The sequence below is a fragment of the Ailuropoda melanoleuca genome, chromosome 12 (genome assembly GCF_002007445.2).
Source record: "Ailuropoda melanoleuca isolate Jingjing chromosome 12, ASM200744v2, whole genome shotgun sequence".
NCBI classification, from domain to species: Eukaryota; Metazoa; Chordata; class Mammalia; order Carnivora; family Ursidae; genus Ailuropoda; species Ailuropoda melanoleuca.
The window spans coordinates 80468379-80486303 of record NC_048229.1 but is presented as its reverse complement, the minus strand read 5'-3'; the positions used below and the strand labels follow the sequence as shown (position 1 = coordinate 80486303).

Sequence of the window (17925 nt, the reverse complement as noted above, 5' to 3'; positions counted from 1 at the left end):
TGGGTGACGTTGGCCGAATGGGTACGTGATAGTAACAGCAGCATGGTGCTCCCTCTGAGCACTGCTGGGCCGGGGCACCGAGCACTGTCTGTCAGTTCCTTCTGTCCTCACACTGGCTCAGGAGGCCGGGACTGTTACAGCCAGCCCTGGGTGATGGGTGAGGAGTAGAGACTGGGGCCTCACTGCTGGCGGAGGGCGCTGGGTCCCCAGGATTCCCACGTGGCCCCATCTCTAGGCTGGTCTGTGCCACACGCGGTCCAGACACGTGCTCAGGGCCAGGACCCCTGCAGAGCCCCCTGTGCTCCAGAGTGGCGGTGTGGTCTGGGGAGGGGGCAGGGCCCTCCTGGACGTGTCCAGATCTGCCACCGGCTGCTGTGTGACCAGGGGCGAGGCCCTCCGCGTCCCTGCCCCTGGGACGTGGGGGTCTCAGGGGAGCCCCCGCTGGTGCTGGTGCAGAAGATGTTGGTGGCTGTGTCCCAAGGGCAGAACGGGCCCCTCGAAGAATGTGTGCTGTTTGTGTGGTTTGCTGACTAGTTGTGCTTCTGCAGAGCCCCGGCCCCGGGGGCAGGGAGCCAATGACTCGGCCCTGCCTGGGTCTGGGGTCTGGCACACAGAGGCTCTCACAGCTGGGGCGAGGTCAGCTCCCACACCCTCGACCTTATAGGGATGGTTCAGGGTGACTCCCGCACCAAGTGGTCCTAAGGTAAGCTGGCTCGGTGTCTGGTACACGGGGGCAGGCCGGCACCTCCCCGAGCGTCAGTGTCCCCCAGGCACTGCCTGAAGCCGGAAGGGACTCGGGCTCTGCGGGCCCCCCAGGCTGCGGGGCCACCTCGGAGCAGGGTGACCCGGGCATCTGTGTGGGCTTCTGAGGGGGAGCAGAAGCTTCCGGCCCCACAGCCCACGTCCTCCGGGGCACACTCATCACCGTGAAGCCCGGCACTGCAAGCTCTGCTCAGACGGCTCCCTCTGGGGCTCTGCCATCTCCATGGAAGGACCGTCCCGGCCTGTCCCAGCCCGTCCCTCTGCCAGCAGCCTTGGCCACATGGCTCGGTGTGGCCACGAGGTGTGAGCGGCAGTGACCTTGCTGCCGCTGAGCCCAGACTCCAGCCTGTTGCCTTCGTGGGGGCTGAGGTCACACACTGCGGCCAGGCCGCTTGGCCATGTGGCATCAGAGGAAGCGCACCGGGATGGAGAGGGCACTCAGGACAGGCAGGTGCAGGGCGGCTTGGGGACACGCAGAGACGGTCCTGTGTCCTGGGCAGGGACCGAGGGAGCTGGGTCAGTTCACAAAGGACAGACAGTGTGGCCCCCGTAGGGTGTGGAATGGGGTCCGCAGGGAGCAGGCAGCCAGCTCGGGCAAGGGTGGCCCCGCCTCTGTGCACTCTGACGCAGGCCAGGGCATCTCTTGAGGTACCCCCTTGCCGTCGATGACAGGGACACCCCACAGCCAGAGTGTGGCCCCATTTTCAGGGTGGTGGCCCAGTGTGAGTTGGGCCAGGCGCCAGCTCTGGTGTCTGCCCCCACTAGGAGTGGAGGGGCTCTGGCATGTGGGACCTGCCATCCTGGGCTTCCCAGACAGACCAAGGCGGCAGGACTCAGGCTGCCCCAGACCCAGGCCCAGGGCTTGAACTGCAAAAGGCCTCGTGGCCCATGGATCACATGTGTGGACAGTGAGGACCTCTGACCTCACGGGTCCTTCCTCACCAGCCCCCGAGCTACTTGCCCCTCTGGGACACTGGTGCAGAGGAGGGGGCGGGCCTGGGTCTCCCCATGGCTTCCAGAGCTTTCTAGGGGTGGCAGGTAAGGCCCCGCAGATCCAGACTCCAAGCTGTGTCCCTGGGGCAGGGTGAGTGAGTGGGTGGGTGGGGGGCCTGGCAGGGCCCAAGGCCCTGGCTCAGATTCCTGCCCCATGTTGGCACAATACCCAGCCTTGTCTAGCCTTGGTCTCTCCATCTGTGACCTGGAATCTTCTCAGGACAGTCAAGGGTGAAATAAGCCAATATCGCTTCATAAGACAGCTCACAGAAAGTGGGCGTGAACCCAAATATTTTCCTGATTAAAACCGTAACTGTTCCATCGCCGGCTCAAGGGAGATGCGGTGAGGACATCACAGAAGGAGGGCCTGGCCTGCTGATGCCCTGCTGTCTGCACCCCCTCCCGCGCCCAGGGCTGCGGTTCGAAGCCACGGGCCAGCCCCCGACGGCTGGGTCGGCGGGAAGGTCACTCAGGGCAGCAGCTGGCAGCCCCGTTATGGCAGAATGGGGAGGTGGAGAGAGCTGGCCGGGTGTGGTGTGGTGGGGTGGGATTCGGGGCCGGGGACAAGGGCATCTCTGGCAGCCCCAGGGGTGGCCTGACCACGTTCAGCTGTCCTCGGCTACGTACCTGGGGAGTCAGGCCATCCGCTGGGTTGCCGTACAGGTCAGTTTCCTGAGCAATGAGGATGTCTTGGCTGCCGAGAGAATGGAAAGTGTGTCAGGATCCGTGTGGTGGGTGGCTGAGGTGGACAGCACCCCCCCCCCACGGGAGGAGCCGGCTGGAGGGAGCAGCTCTGAGCCCGGCTCCCTGCCCCGCGCCGCGCAGACAGTGGGGCTGCTACAAGGGTTGCAGGGAGATGGGTGAGCTCGAGGGGCTTGGCCCGGGGTTCCTGCAGGGCTGGGGGTCAGCTGCCTGCTTCCCCCCAGGTTTGATGATTACTTTACATTTCCTTCTGCTAGGAACCGTGTGCACAGAGGACACATTCATGTGATTCCCAAACCCAAGGCAACGCTCCAAGGACTGCAGAGGAAAGCCCTGTGCGGAGCCCAGCCTCGTGCGGAGCCCGGCCTCGTGGGCCGTCTGCCCCAGTCCTGCTGGGTGAGCACTGGAGGCATTGTCCTTCCAGAGCTTCTCAATGTAAGTACTTACTCACATATCCTTCCCTGCTTTAGCAAAGGACAGTCGGCTACGCTCATCGCTCCCTACCTTCCCTTTTGCATTTACAATGTAACTTGGAGATCATTCCACGGGACTCCACAGATTCCTGTTTGTCTGTCTTCTCCTCTCTCCACCCACACAAGCCACGGAATATTCTGTAGGATGAAGTGACAGCTCCTTAGGCGTCCAATGCCCCCTCACTATGGCCCCTATAAACAGTGGGGTGACAAACAGCCCACAGGTGAGGCCTGTGGGGTACAGCTAAGAAGAGATGAGGGGTCAAAGGGCAAGTGCCTCTGTGATTTGGAGTGAGGCTGTCAAAGCAACCCCATGATGGCTATAAAATTCAGCCACAAATTCCTTGATTTCACCTCCCTCCAAACGGTGGAGCCCAATCCCCTCCTGTTCAATGTGAGCTGGATGTGGAGGCTCGAATGCACAGAATGTGGGCGAAGGGAAGGAATTCATCTTTAGAAATTAGCTCACATGAGGCATTAGGATTCTGCCTGCTTGCTGTCTGTCACCAGCGGGGGGGGGGGCACTGGCCACCACGTTGCAGGACGCTCAGCAGCCCTGTGGGCAGGCCTGTGTGCAGGGCACCAGGGCCTCCCACCCACGGCCACGTGAGCTGCCACCTGGGAAGCAGCTTCTCCAGCCCCAGTCGGGCCTCCGGACGAGCCGGCCGCCCCTGCCAACCTTCCAGCACACCCTCGGGGAGGTCCCAGCCCACCAACCCCACGGAGCCACTTCTGGGCCCCTGACCTCGGAAACCGTGTGAGATAACAGACAGTGGCTGCTTTCAGCAACATACACTCATCTCCCAGCCGATGCGTCTGGAATTCCTCCCGAGACCCCAGGCTTCGCTGTGAGCACTGCACCAGAGCAGGAAGGGCTGCCTTCCCCGGAGCTGGCAGGCTGAGGTCTGCTGACCCCGTGCAGAGCCATCACTCCGTCACCCGGTCATGCAGACATCTTTATGTTTGTGCTGGACGAGTGCGAGGAGATTTGCGTCTCGGCCTCATGGAGTCTGCTGGGAGACCGGAGAACTCCAGGAGGAGGCGTGACTCGTCCGTCACACAGCATGCGGCCAAGCACCGGGACGAGACCGGTCTGCTTGCGACCGTGCTCCCACGCTGGACGTAGTGCCCTGCACCGTTGGCCCCGTCCCAGCGACAGCTTCTCCTCCCTGGGGGTTCCCAGCCTGTGGGCAGAGCTCAGCCACCCTGTCACCCTCTTTGCTTGGCCCCGCGACGGGGGCCAGACGTTCTGTCTGCAGGACCCAAGGGCACTCTCTGCCCGCGGCCCCTGCAGGGGCTGGACGAACCGTCTCTAGGCCTGGACGGCAGGGCAGGCGTGGGGTAGCATGCGTGCCCAGGGTCTCGGGTTCCCGTCCCCGCCCGGGCTCTTGGCGAGGCCCTCGGTGCGCATGGGTGTGGGTTTTAGCGGGTCTGGGGCCCCTTTGAAGTCAGGGGATGCAATCCCTCTGACCCCAGGCTGCCCCAGGGAACCCCCAGGAGTGCGGTCACCTCCTTTTCCCTCAGAAACACTACCTGACCCTGCTCGCCCTGGGTAACTTGAGACCGTGGGCGTGCCGGCTGACTCTGGCTGGGGTGTGCGGCGGGAGCTCCTGGCAAGAGGTGGTCCTGCCGTAGGCCTGGATCCCTGCCCTCCCGGCGCCCCTGTGACCCCTCGATCTCCTGCACGGCATCTGCCCTCTACTCCTGCTCCCTCACCCCTGCAATGTGCCCTATTTCACCGTGGCCTCTCTGTCCGCCTAGAGCTCTCCTGTCCCTTCCTCCCCTGGCCGCTCCTCCTGAGAGCCCCCCTGCCCCACCCAGGATGCCTCCCTTGCTTCTTTCCCACCTTCCCAATTCCCACCCACTTGCAGGGAGACCACATGCGCGATGGGGCAGCAGGGCCAGCCTGGACCTCTGTGGGGTCGTGTCTCCTCGCCTGTAAAATTGGGACCATCGGTCCTGATCCCAGGGGTTGCTGATGCCCCATCATTCGTGCAGACCAGCACATAGTGGGCACCTGCTGAGCTGTGCACTTCCTGGGTCGTCTCCCATCTGCCTTCTTCCTGGAAGCCCTCCTGGTTACGCGAGTATCCACCATGGAGATACTGGTTAGGCAGCAGTTACTGAGTGTCTCCTCCGCGGTCAGGGCGGACCGTGCGCCCACACCCAGGGTTGGCCTGTGCAATCAGAGCCCCGTGCCCCGACTTCCCGTGTGACCCTGCACTTCCCAGCCTGTTTCCCCAGCTGTACGTGAGGCTTTGTACCCACTGAGTCCTCAGGCCTGTGCCGGCTCCGTCTTCCAAGTGCAGGGACATGGCCACATGTGGGCCTGGGCCCGCACGGAGCTCTGCCCCTTGCCACATGGCCGGGACGGGGAGCGGGTTTACCTCCCCTGCTGGGCTGCTTCTCCTGCGCCAGACACAGCGCAGCGGAAGAGACGTCCGACTTCACCCCCTCATCCTGGCCTCGGCGCGGGGAGCCTTGGGGAGTGATGAGGGGTCGACCAGGGGGTGGGGTGGGGCTGTACCCGGGCATGAGCCCCTTCCCGCTCAGGAGGCTCCAGAGCCCCCACCGGGTGTCAGGACCAGCTGGGGGTGGGGGTCGGGCAGGTGGATGCGCCACACAAGGCTGCCAACACAGCTGCAGGCACTGTGGCCTTCCCTCGGGTGCCAGAGAACCCGGTCCCACGCTCGGTGCTCCTTTCCTCACGTGCTCTCCTGGCCGCCCTGGGAGGCCAGGGCCATCCTCCCCTCGCAGGCTACAGACAGGAAACTGAGGCACGCGAGGGGAGGCCTCTCACCCAGGTGGGGCAACCGAGGCAGGTGCAGGCCGGTGTGGCCGGGCCGGTGGCCAGGAGAGGACACACAGGGGCTTAGGTCAGGAGCAGGGTCCAGTGAGCGTGCGCAGAGCCTGACGGACAGGGAAGTGCCTCTTAAGCACAGCGTCCAGGTTGGGGGCTCCTGGCCGGGAGGCACCCTGACCGCTGGTTCCCTGCTCTGCCTCTGGCCGCCCCGGCCCCTGGCCCTGCCGCTGGCCTCCCTGAGCACACAGGGCTCCTGGCATCCCCAGGGGCCGCTCCCCCGTCCAGGGCCATGTGCGGGGCGGGGCGGGGGGGGACCCTAGGGCCAGCTCTGCAGGGCGGGGCCTGCGGCTCCAGGTCCTCCGCTAGAGAGCCACGGGGCAGAGCCAGAGCAGCGCAGCCGTACCCACCCACCTCCACGCCAAAGCCCTCGCACGCACGCCACGCCCTCGGTGCCCGCCGCACCCATCCCAACCCCGCCCCGGCTGGCTGAGCCACCAGGTGCGCCCAGGGGGCCGAGTGCAGTGGCTGGAGCCAGGCTGGGGCTTCCGGTCACTAGCCGGGGGCTCTGGGCACTGTGGCGTGGCTCCTAGTGACATTCCTTCTACCAACATTCTCCTCTCCTTTTCCTTCAAACGCTGCCGCTTTGCTTATGACTCTCTGTTACCCGAGCGCTCAGATAAACCCGTGCAGGTGGAATTATATCTACGATACGGCCTGAGGGTACACTTAAGAATACTGTGCAAATTATCAGCTGCATTTATCTTAATTACTTTGGGGAAAGTGGAGGCAGGTGTTGCAAGGGGCCGGGAAGTGTGTTTGTCCGCCTTATCCAGGCGCATATTTGAGATCCTTTAACAGGAGGGAGATAAGAGGAGCACATGGAGAGAAGATGATGTCTTCCAAGATGACAGGGAGGGGGCTGGTGGGTGGCGGGACTCCTGCCTACGCACGCCCACCCTGCGGCACAGACAGGCCCCTTGCCCCATCCTTTTGTTCCACGAAAACTGACACTGGGGTGTGTGAACACACTTCCCGCAGCAGCTCCTCCCGTCCCAGACTTTAGGTGTCAGCCGGCCAGCCAGTGCCCACGGGCCAGACGCAGCGGGTCCCTGCGCCGCGCAGGAGCCACGGCCCCTCCCAGACACCACACAGCCTCTTCTGGGCAGGGCTGCAGACCTGATCCCCAGCAAGAGGGGAGTGCTGGGATCTGACACCGATGTGTGACGGGGCTGTGCTGGCTGGGTTGCAGAATGGGAGCACAGGGGCCACAGGAGGAGAGGGACACGGAGCGGGCTGTCCGTGTCCAGCCCGGCCCGGGGGAACGCTCCCCGAGCCTGAGCGGCCTGGTCTGGCACATCCCAATGGCCTGTGTGGTCTGGACCGCACTTGCCAGCCCAGCTAATGCCTGGCATTAGGAAAGCTGCCAGAAATCAAAGGTGGGAGTCCCGGCCTGGTCACCACCCCGGCCAGGGGCTGTCCCTGATGCCTGTGCTGACTCTGGAACCCCGGGCACCAGCAGTTGTGGGTGGCAGGAGCCTGGCTGGCTCTCTAGGGACCTTGGTGCTCTCACCTGCAGGATAGGAGTGACCACACCGTCCCATAGAGGCTGGGCAGGGAAGGGCCATGGAGGGAGCCTGGGGAACTGAAAGTAAGAGGGGATGTAGTCCTTCGGAGGGCAACATGTTGGGGAGCCCGGGGGAAAACTCTACTGGGGGCTGAAGGGACTCCCGTGCCTTCATGCCTGAGCTCTGGGTTTGGGCGCCACATGCCTGAGAGGTCTGCACACTGCATGCCTAGATCTTCCTGCTCTGCGGCCCTCTGCCCTCACCCCACTACCCTCCCTGGCACCTGCTTGCCCTCTGTCACCCTCCGCATCACTGCACACCAGGTGAGCTCCAGCCTCTGACACCTGCACTGGCCGTTCCCTTCTCAGGATATGCCTCCTGTCCCTCTTCCCCTGGTCTAGCTCCAATGCCACCTCCTCCAGGAAGTCCTCCCTGACCCTGGAGCTAGCACAGCCACTGCATGAGGTCACTCTCTGGCCCTCCGGGGCTTATTGCCACACTGCCCTGACCTCCACCACAGGCAGCATGAGGGCTGGGCTCCAGCCTGTCTCCCTGGCCGTGCTGGCTCAGGGCCCAGTCTCAGGGTCCAGCACAGCCTGGAGAGGACCTGGTCTGCCCAGCCTTCTGCTAACATCTCTGGGTGCCTTGGGGAAGCTTTGCAGTCCTCAGTTTGTCTGTCTATGAGCACACACACGCCCACGTGTGCACACCTGTAACCACAAACACACATGTCCCCATGCAAACACACACCATACATGCGAACAGTCACCAGCAGGTACGGACACACAGGTCCATGTGAACACACACACACGTACCCGTCTGCTCTCGCCAGGCTGTACGCTCTCAGACTCTGGACCCCGTTCTCCTGGGAGGAGCCGGCAGGCAGGAGGCGCTACCCTGGGCCCCTCCATCTCTGCCCCGGCACTGGAGTGCAGGGATGTCTGGGGGCAAGGCCAACACTCAGTTTGGGGAGTGCGTCCTGCACCCTAGATGATAATGCTGTACAAGCCCAGCCTAGCCCTCTCTGGTTGCCCCCTGACCGATTCCTTGGCAAGTTCTTCTCCCCGGCCCAGAGGGACAGGGACTGTGGGGGTGTGGACAGCCAGGGTCTGCCGTGCAGGGGTCCCGCTGGGAGTCAGGGGTCCCAGGAAGCTGCCAGCCAAGCTGGGGGTGTGTGGAGCATGTGTCCACTGTCCCAAAGCCGAGGGGCCGCTCACCCAGGGCCGCAGCTTGTGAGGAACGGCTACCAGCAGCAGAACGCGGGGATCCAGGGAAACCCCTTTTTAAGGCTAAGGCAGGTGAGGCATTTTCTTCAGAGTGGCCTGGTGAGTCATGTGGCCTCGGAATTCCAGAGCAAGGATCTCTGGGGGCACCTACGTATCTGTGCTGACTTCACAGATGTGGAGCCACAGCTCAGAGAGGGCGCTGGCTGGCTGGAGGGCACACAGCGGCAGAGCCTGGGCTCCCGGAGCCAGGGGCATTGAGCTCCTGGCCGGGGCAGCGCTCCAGTGATGCCTGAAGCAGCCGTTGGCAGGAGCTGGGGGCTGGGGGTAGGGTCCCTGCTCCTGGCCCCCCCAAAGAAGGGAAGACACTGCTCTGGGTGCCGAGCAGCTGGTCTGGGGGAGGACTGGCACCACCCAGGCTGGGGGCTGCCAGCTTGATAAGCCCCATCCCCTACCAGCCAGGCAGGGAATGGCAGCTAGAGGGAGTGGGGTGCGGGGAAGCTGAGAGGTGGGGGTAGCTGGCCTTCTCCTGGTGCCCTCTGCCCCAGGGTGGACCCAGCACCCAATATGGTTGCAGACCTGAGGTCTCCGTGCGCTCTCCCTCTTGGAGACCTGGCTCTCTGTCCTTTCTCACAACTCCCCCATCATTGCCCCAGTGAGGGTGGGGCAGGAACCTCAGTGCCCCCAGTCTCAGCCGGCCTTGGCCCCCGGGGCTGAGGGTCCCACTGGGAAAACCCCCGAGGGTGTAGGATGCTCAAAGCTTCCCGTGGCTCAGATTTTTGGGGAAAGATTGTCATCGTTCCTTCCCGCAGACAACCCATTGTGACTACTCAGGATAAAAGTCCGCTGTTTGCCGTCATTGTCTCAGCCCAGCACGAAGCCCCGTTTGCACTGGCCACACCTTCAGGGAGTGAGCGGTCTCTAGACCTTTGCTTCCAAGGCTGGGCAGAGGACCAGCACCTGGAGGGAGGACCAGGACCCTCTGGGTCTGGAACCCTGGGCTGGGGCCCAGAGCATGCCTCGGGAAACTTGCGCGCTGTCACCCCGCCACCCCGTGAGCCTGACTGTGGCACGGAGATCAGGCCTGGCGAGAGAGAGCAGAGCCGGCCACTGACCCTGGAGGGAACGGGCCCCTGGGGGCCGGCGTGGCTGGGCTGGGCTCAGCTCCTGCTACCCTGGGGCTCGGGGCTCAGTGCCTCGGGCCAGTCTTCCCTGCTTCCAGCCAGCCTGGGGGAGCAGCCTTAGACCCATTTCACAGGTAAGGAAGCTGAGGCTGCGGGAGGTAAGTGAGCCGGGAAACAGCTACGGGATTCCCACCGCGCACCCCGACACACCCAGTGGAGGCCGGGAAACCTTCTGATGTTTGGAAACTGAGTGAGGCCCCCATGGGAGCCCTCCTCCCCTCGCTTGCTGGGGACATGAGGATGGCGGGGTTTAATGAGCTGTCTCCTGAGCAGCAAGATGAATGAGCCTCCTTGGAGGCCCGGTGGCTGCGTTAATTACTCTCGTCAGGTTCTGGACCGTATCAGCCTCCTTCCTCAATTAAAAGTGTTATAATTTCACTCCCCAAGGAGGAAAGGATTAGCACCACGCTGGTGGGCAGCTGGGTCGGGGAGGGGCCCCCAGCACGTGGGGCCCTGCTGCATCGGGGTAACTCGCCCCCATGTCCGGGGCCCGTGGAGGAAGTGGGCACTAAGTGTGCGCCGACTGTGTGCCGGGCAGTCCATCCAGGGAGGCACCTGTTGCACCCTGGACTTGCGGGAAGCAGGCACTCAACCCCAGTTTACAGAGGTGGGAAACTGAGGCGCAGAGTGTGAGAGATGGGCTCAAGGTCACAGGGCTCCCACATGGTGGGCGGGGGCTTGTGCCCAGCTCCCAAGCGCTGTCTACCCTCTTGTTGCCTCTTGTGGCCCCCGTGGGTCCGTGTTTGCAGAGGCCAGGAGGGTCCTTGGGAGATGAGAAGCGTCCCAGGGAGGCCAGAAGGTCCCGGGGAAGGCCAGGAGGGTCCCGGGGAGTCCAGGAGGCCCCCAGGGAGGCCAGGAGGGTCCCAGGGAGGCCAGGAGGCCCCTAGGGAGACCAGAAGGGTCCCGGGGAGGCCAGAAGGGTCCTGGGGAGACCAGGGAGCCCCCGGGGAGACCAGAAGGTCCAGAGAGGCCAGGAGGGTCCTGGGAAGACCAGGAGGCCCCAGGGGCTGCTTCTAGCTCCATACCTGCTGGTCTCCTAGAAGCCCAATCACAGCACCGTTTGGAAAACCTTCCCTGGAGGCAAGCCCCCGAGAGGTGCGTTCCCACACCGGGGGTCTCAGCCCTAACTCGGCTTGGCGCACCCCCCTGCGGCGGCGCGTGGCCCCAGTGAGGACGCCTGAGAGCGTGGGACCCATGGGTGGCAGCAGGTGCCCAGTGACCACCTGGCTGCAGGGTGTGGGGGGCCTGCCTGGGGGGGTGGGTCATGCTGAGGTCGAGGAGGGGGCGGGGGCTCTCCAGCAGTGGGGTGGGCCTGGAGGCCGAGGCCCTGGTCCTGCCCGTGTCTGAGCCCCGAGTCAGCTGCGCCTGGAGCCAGAGTGGCAGATGTCCCGGGTGCTCATGGGGCCCGTGTGACCCCGTTAACCCTCAGGCCTGCGAGGTGGTTCTGTCGTGCTCCCTGTCACTCAGATGAGGGTCACAGGCCCTGGGAGGGAACGAGACTCTTTGAAGGACACAGGCTGGAAGCTACATGAGGGGTGGGGGTCTCCTAGTCAGTGGCTCGGGGCAACGACCTTCCTGCTCCTGATTTCCGCAAGGCTGTCCGGGGTCCAGGGCCAGCCGCCCTGCTGTCCTCAGGCCACGCGGTCTCGGCTGGTCTCTGGGCAGCCCCAGTTGGGGGCTTGGCCACGCTCGCCTTGGGCCCCACCACACCTGGCTGACCACTGCCCTCCACGCAGCACACCCCAGGGTGCCTTTCCAGTGGGCAGGGGACCCCCACTTGGGGGAGGGCTGAGCCGTGTGTTGGGTGAGCCCCGGGCCCCAGGGGTGCTGGTGCTCCTGGTGGTAACACCCTGCCTGGCCTCCCTGGGGGCTCCCATCTGTCATCCTCCCCAAAGCAGCGGGAGGTCTTCCCGGCATCGGCGAGGCCGCCTTCCATGAAGTTCTGCCCACAGCCCCCGCACCCTCAGGGTCCTGCCCCCGGGGCCTTCTAGAAAGCCCAAGGCTCACACGCACCTCAGGGCTCTAGCACCGGCCAGTCCGTCTGTCCGGGATGCTTCTCCCAGACCTTCCCAGCCCGGCTGCTTCTGCTCACAGGTCCTCTCCTTGGAGTCTCTGTTTCAGTGTCTGTGGCCCCCTCACCCCCAAACTGGTCCTAGCTGGGGTGGTATGGAGGATGGAGACAGCGGGTGGGGCTGTGTCCAAGTCCCGTCTCCAGAGCCCGTGCACGTGACCGCACGTGGACCTACGGGCTGTGCAGACTCACTCAAGTTAAACTGAGGTCACCCTGGGTCAGGGTGGCCCTAAACACAGTGACAAGTGTCCTTCTATGAGAAGGAAGAGGAGAGACACACGGGGAGAGGCCGAGTGAAGACAGACACAGGGATGGAGTGACGGGCCACCGCCAAGGGACACGAGAGCCCCAGGAGCTGGAAGAGGCGGGAAGGCCCCTCCCCGGCGACAGCGAGGGTGGGGTCCGCTGACTTCTTCACAAATGGCCCACTTTGGCCCAGATGCTGGGACTCATGTCTGCCCGCTGTCCTCTCTGTCCCTCCGCCTGCTCCTGCCCCTGCTTCCCCCCATCCTGCTGGCCACCCAGCCGCCACAGCCTGGCTCACAGACGCAGGCCGGACAGCAGCAGCTCCCCCACCCCCGAGGCCTCGTGCACACACACACCCGTCCTCCACCCTTCAGTCCACCCAGAGCCCTGCTCCCAGACAGCCACGGGCTGGCCTCTGCTCGTGTGACCGGCTCGGGACCCCCACCCCGTCTGCAAGTCACTGAGGGAAGCGCAGAGCTGTGTCCTGCCGTTTCACTGCTGGCTCTGTGGCGTCCCCGGGGGCCCTGACACTGACAGCATCCTTGCTTTGCAGGTGAGGAGACAGTCACGGTGAGGTGGGGGACTTCCTTTCCCAGCACACTGACCTGAGCCCAGGGCACCTGGGGGGAACGTCTGTGGGCAGGAGCCTGCAACTCCAGTCGCACTCTGGGGGCTGTGGCTGCACGACCCAGGACCCGCCTCCCCGCCCCCAGTGGCAACTGCAGAGGGGCCCATTGCAGAGGGGCAGCTGGGAGTGGGGCTGCCAGCCCCCGGGGGCACAGCCAAATGACGAGCCCCCACTCTGCTGGCTTCAGACCCCGCAGAAGGGTCCCCCCTCCCGGCTCTCTGGGTGTTTTGCTCTCATCAGCTGGAGATGAAGCAGGAAGAAGCAGGGAGTGCTGCCAGGGGCTGGAACAGGTACCGCGGCTGAGTTCCTCGTTGGTAGCGTGTGGAGTGCCCGGCAAGCCATCCCTGCCCTCCGGCCTTGAAGGAGGAGATGAACCGAGTGGGCTGGGGGGGGCCAGCGAGGGTCTACAAGGGGGGCGGCCCACTCCGGAGCCTGAAAGGCACGGTGGGGCTTGAGTCACCCAGCCAGGCCCCTTCCTGAATCAGGCGGGTGCTTGGGGGGCGGTGGGCATGTGCAGCTGCCTCACGAGGACCCGCCAGCCCAGGCCGCTGGGCGCTTCTCACGCACTAGAGACCCAGATCATTAAAGGCTCTCGAGTGGGGAGAGCGTCAGGTAAGAAGGGTGGGGTGGCACACACCTTGCAGCGGGTGTCCCAGCCCCAGCTCCGGGGTGAGCCTGCCCTGGGGCCGAGCCTGCCCCTCCTGCTGCTGGGGGATGAGGGCCGGTGCTGGCGGGAGGAGATGCTCCCACAGACGGAGAGGAAGGAGAGGCCACAGGCTCGTCCACGCTCCCCGCCAACCCCCACCCGGTCCCCGGGGTCCCCCTCTCCCGGGGCAGTGGGAGTGAACCCCACTCCACACACTGGAAAGCCACTGTCTGCCAGCAGGGGTGGGGTGGTGTGAGCCGTGTAAGGCAGGTAGACCCAGAGAGAGGGGTCCTGGCCCCTCTCACGAGCTGGGGGCCACAGGCCAGTCAGCCCCCCATTGGGAGAGTGGGACTGAGGAAGCACAGTGCTGTGGTCAAAGGGCAGGCACCACCACTTCCTGGCTGTGAGACCTCAGGCAGCTGGCTTAGCCTCTCTGAGCCTCACTTGCCCACCTGTCAGTGGGTCTGATGGTGGTCCCTGCTCGTGGGGCCTTAGGCTCACGTCGGACAATCCGCACCAAGCGTTCGGCTTGTGATGTGCCTCAGTGAAGGTCAGCTATTAGCACATTACTATTATCTGCACCACAGTCCATCAGTCATTGCCCTCGGGATGCACGGACAGACCTAGAATAAGGGGGGAATTTAGATGCTATAAAAATGTCTCTCCGGGACTCTATTTCCCCATGAGAAGAGATATCGCCCACCCCGGGGACTCTGGCTGGGAGGGCGGTGGGTGGGCTGGGCTGGTCGCAGAGGCCCAGGGTCTCAGAGAGGCCGTGGGGCCTCCGGGTCGGCCGCCCTCCCGTCCCCTCAACTGTCCAGCAGGTGGTGCCTGATACAAGGTTCCTGCCCCGGCCGGCTCTGAGAAGGGCAGGCATCAGGGCGCTATGTGCGCGTGTGCCTGTGTGTGGCTGCGTGTGCACATGCGTGTGGGTGACCCTGGTGTGCGTGTGCACGCGCAGGCTTGTGTGTGCGCGTCGTGGCTCCTGTGTCCTACTGCTGACGTCTCAACGCGCAGGACACTGGGCTCTGCCGCTCGGAGGCCTCGGGGGCCCTGACAGCTTGGGGAGCCACGACCTCTGCTCTCTTTCAAATCTGGGGTCCCCGGTGGGGATGGGGTCGCCGGGAACACTTTGAAACCGTGGGTAGAAGTTCAGGTGCAAGTGTGGAATCCAGCCATGTGGGTCATGACACCTCAGTGCCCCCTGCCAACAACAGGGACCCCGAAAGCCCCCGTCAGGCAGGCTGTGGGGGGTTTCAGTGAGATAGCGCACGTCAGGGACCTCACTCCGGGCCAGACACCGGTGGACCCTCAGTGAGATGACGATCGACTCGGACACAGAACAATGCCGAACCAGCAGCGCCGGGCAGTGGCAGCGAGGGGGACGGGGCGTTAAATGCCACCCCACGCCCCTCCTAGCCTCTGTCTTCCTTTGCGTCGCGTGGAGCAGAGGGGACCCCACCCACGGCCGCGTCACCCTGCTCCGGGCACGGCCAGCACCCTGGGGGTCTCCAGACGCGACTGCGCATGGACCGGTGTGAGCACATGCTGTGGGCAGGAGGCCTGAGGTAGCCAGCCAAGCCCCTGCGGGCCCCACGCCACTCCCACCTGCCAGGCCCTTTCAGCCGCCAGCACCCGGGCTCCCTGGCTCAGCTGCGGTCCTGCGGGGGTCTCGGAGGCAGGAGAGCGCCGGCCGCCGGCCGTGCACGCTCTGGGCGTCGGGAGGGCTCACTACTACATGCCACCCCCTCCCACGCCGTAGGCACACCTTGTTGGTCCTTCTTCCCCAAATAAAATGTTTACACAGTTTTTATGTATGAAGACTGTAGGATGTAAAAGCAGCTTGACCCCGAAAGGGCATCGACAGGACTCATGAGGTTGCTGTGCCGCCCCCAAGACCGTTGCAGAGGGAGGGAGAGCAGTGGGCTGCCCGCAGACGCCCACCCCGGATTAACGCAGCAGCGGCCCACGCAGCCAGAGCCGCGGGGGGGCCGAGCACGGGACGGCCGCAAGTTCACGGGCATCGCGCGCCTGGCCTTCTCGCATAAAGGTCGGTGTCCGGCCGCAGCAGGGGTTGCCGATAATGGCAAGAATCCAAGACCGGGTCTCCTGCAGACCTGGCAAGGCGGCCGGGTGGCAGGGGTCGGGGGGCCCTCTGCAGGAGCGCCTGTAGGGTGCCTCTGGGAGGCAGTGAACCCAGGCTGGGGGACGCGACCCTAGGGGTCACAGTGCGTGAGTGCCCGCCCACCCCCACGGCAGCCACCCTGAGCCCCGAGCACACGCACACTCCTTCCCCCCCACTCCCCCCGACCCCCAGGCGCACAGGGGCAGCTTCCCGGCCCGGGGCCATTGCAGGCTGGCCGGACGTGGCGGCTCATGGTGGCGGCAGGGCGGCTCACGCCGGGCCCTGTGGAAAGTTGTCCCTGGCTCCTGCCACCGTCCAGCTTTTTCACATCTCAGCTGGTTTTAATTAGTTTCCTTCAAAGTCCCCCAAAGCAATGGAGCCACGTTAGCGCTTGCCCGCTGCCAAGACGGTCCAGCGTGTGTGTGTTTGGGGGGGGGCCGGGGCCGCGGAAGCCAGTCTTCATGGCTGAGCTGCAGGGCCGGAGGGCACTTCTGGCCTGGGGCCCGGGGCAGGCCGGAATGGACCAGGAAGGGTGCCGTGGGCCCACGGGGACGGCTGGGAGGGGCTGGCCTTGACTGCCCGAGACTCCCAACCTCGCCTGCCTTTCCTGGGGGCCCGTAGGACCCCCGTGGCCCCTGCTCTGTTCCCACTTACGGTTAGCCGAGTCTTATTCCTGCCAGCCGTGCCGGGGACCTGTGCCCACCCTCTCCCAGCCACAGAGCCCGCGGGTCTTGAGGGGCCGGGTGAGAACATGCGAGGCAGGAGCTGGGGGCGGCCGTCGGGGGTGCCGCGGCCTGCACCCTGTTCACGACGCCCCGCGCGTCATGTCCCCAGGCATGGATGCCTCCCTCAGGTTTCCAACAAAAGTGTGGGTATTCTCGCGGACTTCTGTGATTTAAAACCAGCCTGAAGCCAAACCAGACACACAGGCTGAGTGGATCTGACCTGGGAACTGCCAGCTTGCAACCCCATCCTGTGTTCCGCTCGGCCCCATCTCTACCCCAGGGCCACCCTTGCAGCTGACGAAGGTCCTCTGGGTGGACATCTGTTTCTTGCCTGCTCAGCACCCCTCTCCCTGTTTTTGGCCACGGTATCTTGGCTTTTGTGGGAAGCGCCCCGTCCTCTCCGTTCTCTGCGTGTGGCTCCCGCGGGCTGACTCTTCCCTTCTGTTAGACAGGACTCTGATGCCGTTACTGGTGCGTCTGGATCTAGCTATGCCTGACACATGCCCTGTGTCGCCCCGTCTTGTGAGCCAAATGGTTTCCTTTTGCTTAACGCATTTTGAGTTGAGTTCTGTCCCCCTGTGACCAATACCACCTCATATGGGGGCTCACAGGTGACCCTGCTGGGCATTGGTCTTGTCCTCGGCCGGCAGCTGGCTGTCCTGAGGGGCCTGACCCACCTGTGACTCGCTTTCTCCTCACGTGGCCGCTTGGGCTCAGCTCTGTCCCAGTGGTCGGTGCCTCCTGCCTGCTGCTCCCCTCTGTCCCCTGCCCTGCCGCTCAGAAGGGACGAGCTCCCCGTGAGCACATTCGTGCGTGCACTCAAAGTGACCATGCCGCACCAGAGGCTTCCAAAGCTTTCTAAGGCCTGTGGGTCCTCCCGTGAGACCTGGCACCGATGACGTCCACACTCTGGGGACCGTCCCTTCCAGCAGCTCAGCTACGATGGACCTTCCTGAGCTTCCCTTCCTCGCCTGCCAAGAGGGCCTCACAGAATGGGACGGAAAAGGGATATGGCCAGAGGGAAGGCCTCAAATTCACTCTCACTTCAATTACAAAGGCGAAGGACTCATTCGCATCCGCTGGTAACTCATTACCACGCCCTCTGAAACACCCAACGGCTGACCACTGCTTTGTCCCCGGAGGGCCGACTGCTTTTCTGGAAGTCTTTACAGGCAGGACGATCTGGCATCTGAAATTTGCTTTTAAAAATGCAGTGAGAGCAAGGGCAGGGCTACCCAACACGCTTGCTCTGAGCAGTTTGCACGACTGTCAACTCTCCAGGATCAAAGAAAAACCTAGGTGCCTGCTAAGCCATATGGGGTGTTGGACCGCGCCCCGGGGTCGCTGGCTGGAAGGGCACACCCACGCGCACCACCACCCGGCCTCGGGACTTCGGGGCCTAGGATCTGTGCTCCTCTCCTAGACTCCTGCATTCCGCCCTTCCTCCTCCCCCTCCAAGGGTCTGGACCTTGTAAAAGTTGGAAGTGTCCTGATCCATACGTATCTCCCACATATTTGACCTCTGGTATGCGCGGCTGGGTGTCGGCATTCACAGTTTTATCTTTCTAGGCTGAGTGGGCCTTTTTATGGGGTCTTTCTGTTCTGTGCAGGCTGGTCAGAGAATCCGCAGACCCCAGCAAAGGCTGGCTGGCCGCGTGGCCCTGGCTTAGCCCCCGGCTGCCCTCCCCAGCTTGTGTCCCTACCAGGGGAGGAACTGGGTGAGGTGGACAAACGGGGTGTACTCGGACAGAGAAGCCCCAGGAACTGGAGGAGAGGTAC

General features: G+C 64.1%; 1 protein-coding gene across 6 annotated transcripts in view; it reads right to left on the bottom strand.

Moving 5' to 3' along the window:
• Nucleotides 1-17925, bottom strand: part of ZNF469 (zinc finger protein 469) — a 116863-nt gene that overhangs the window by 14571 nt on the left and 84367 nt on the right. For 2 of the 6 annotated variants that reach the window (XM_034672518.1, XM_034672524.1), the window contains one exon: nt 2383-2449. The gene's annotated coding sequence lies outside the window, so the exon portion shown is untranslated. Of the gene's footprint in view, nt 1-2382; nt 2450-2961; nt 3123-3724; nt 4705-13748; nt 15456-17925 lie in introns of those variants that run through there. The other 4 variants (XM_034672522.1, XM_034672521.1, XM_034672519.1 and 1 more) reach the window with 4 other exon arrangements.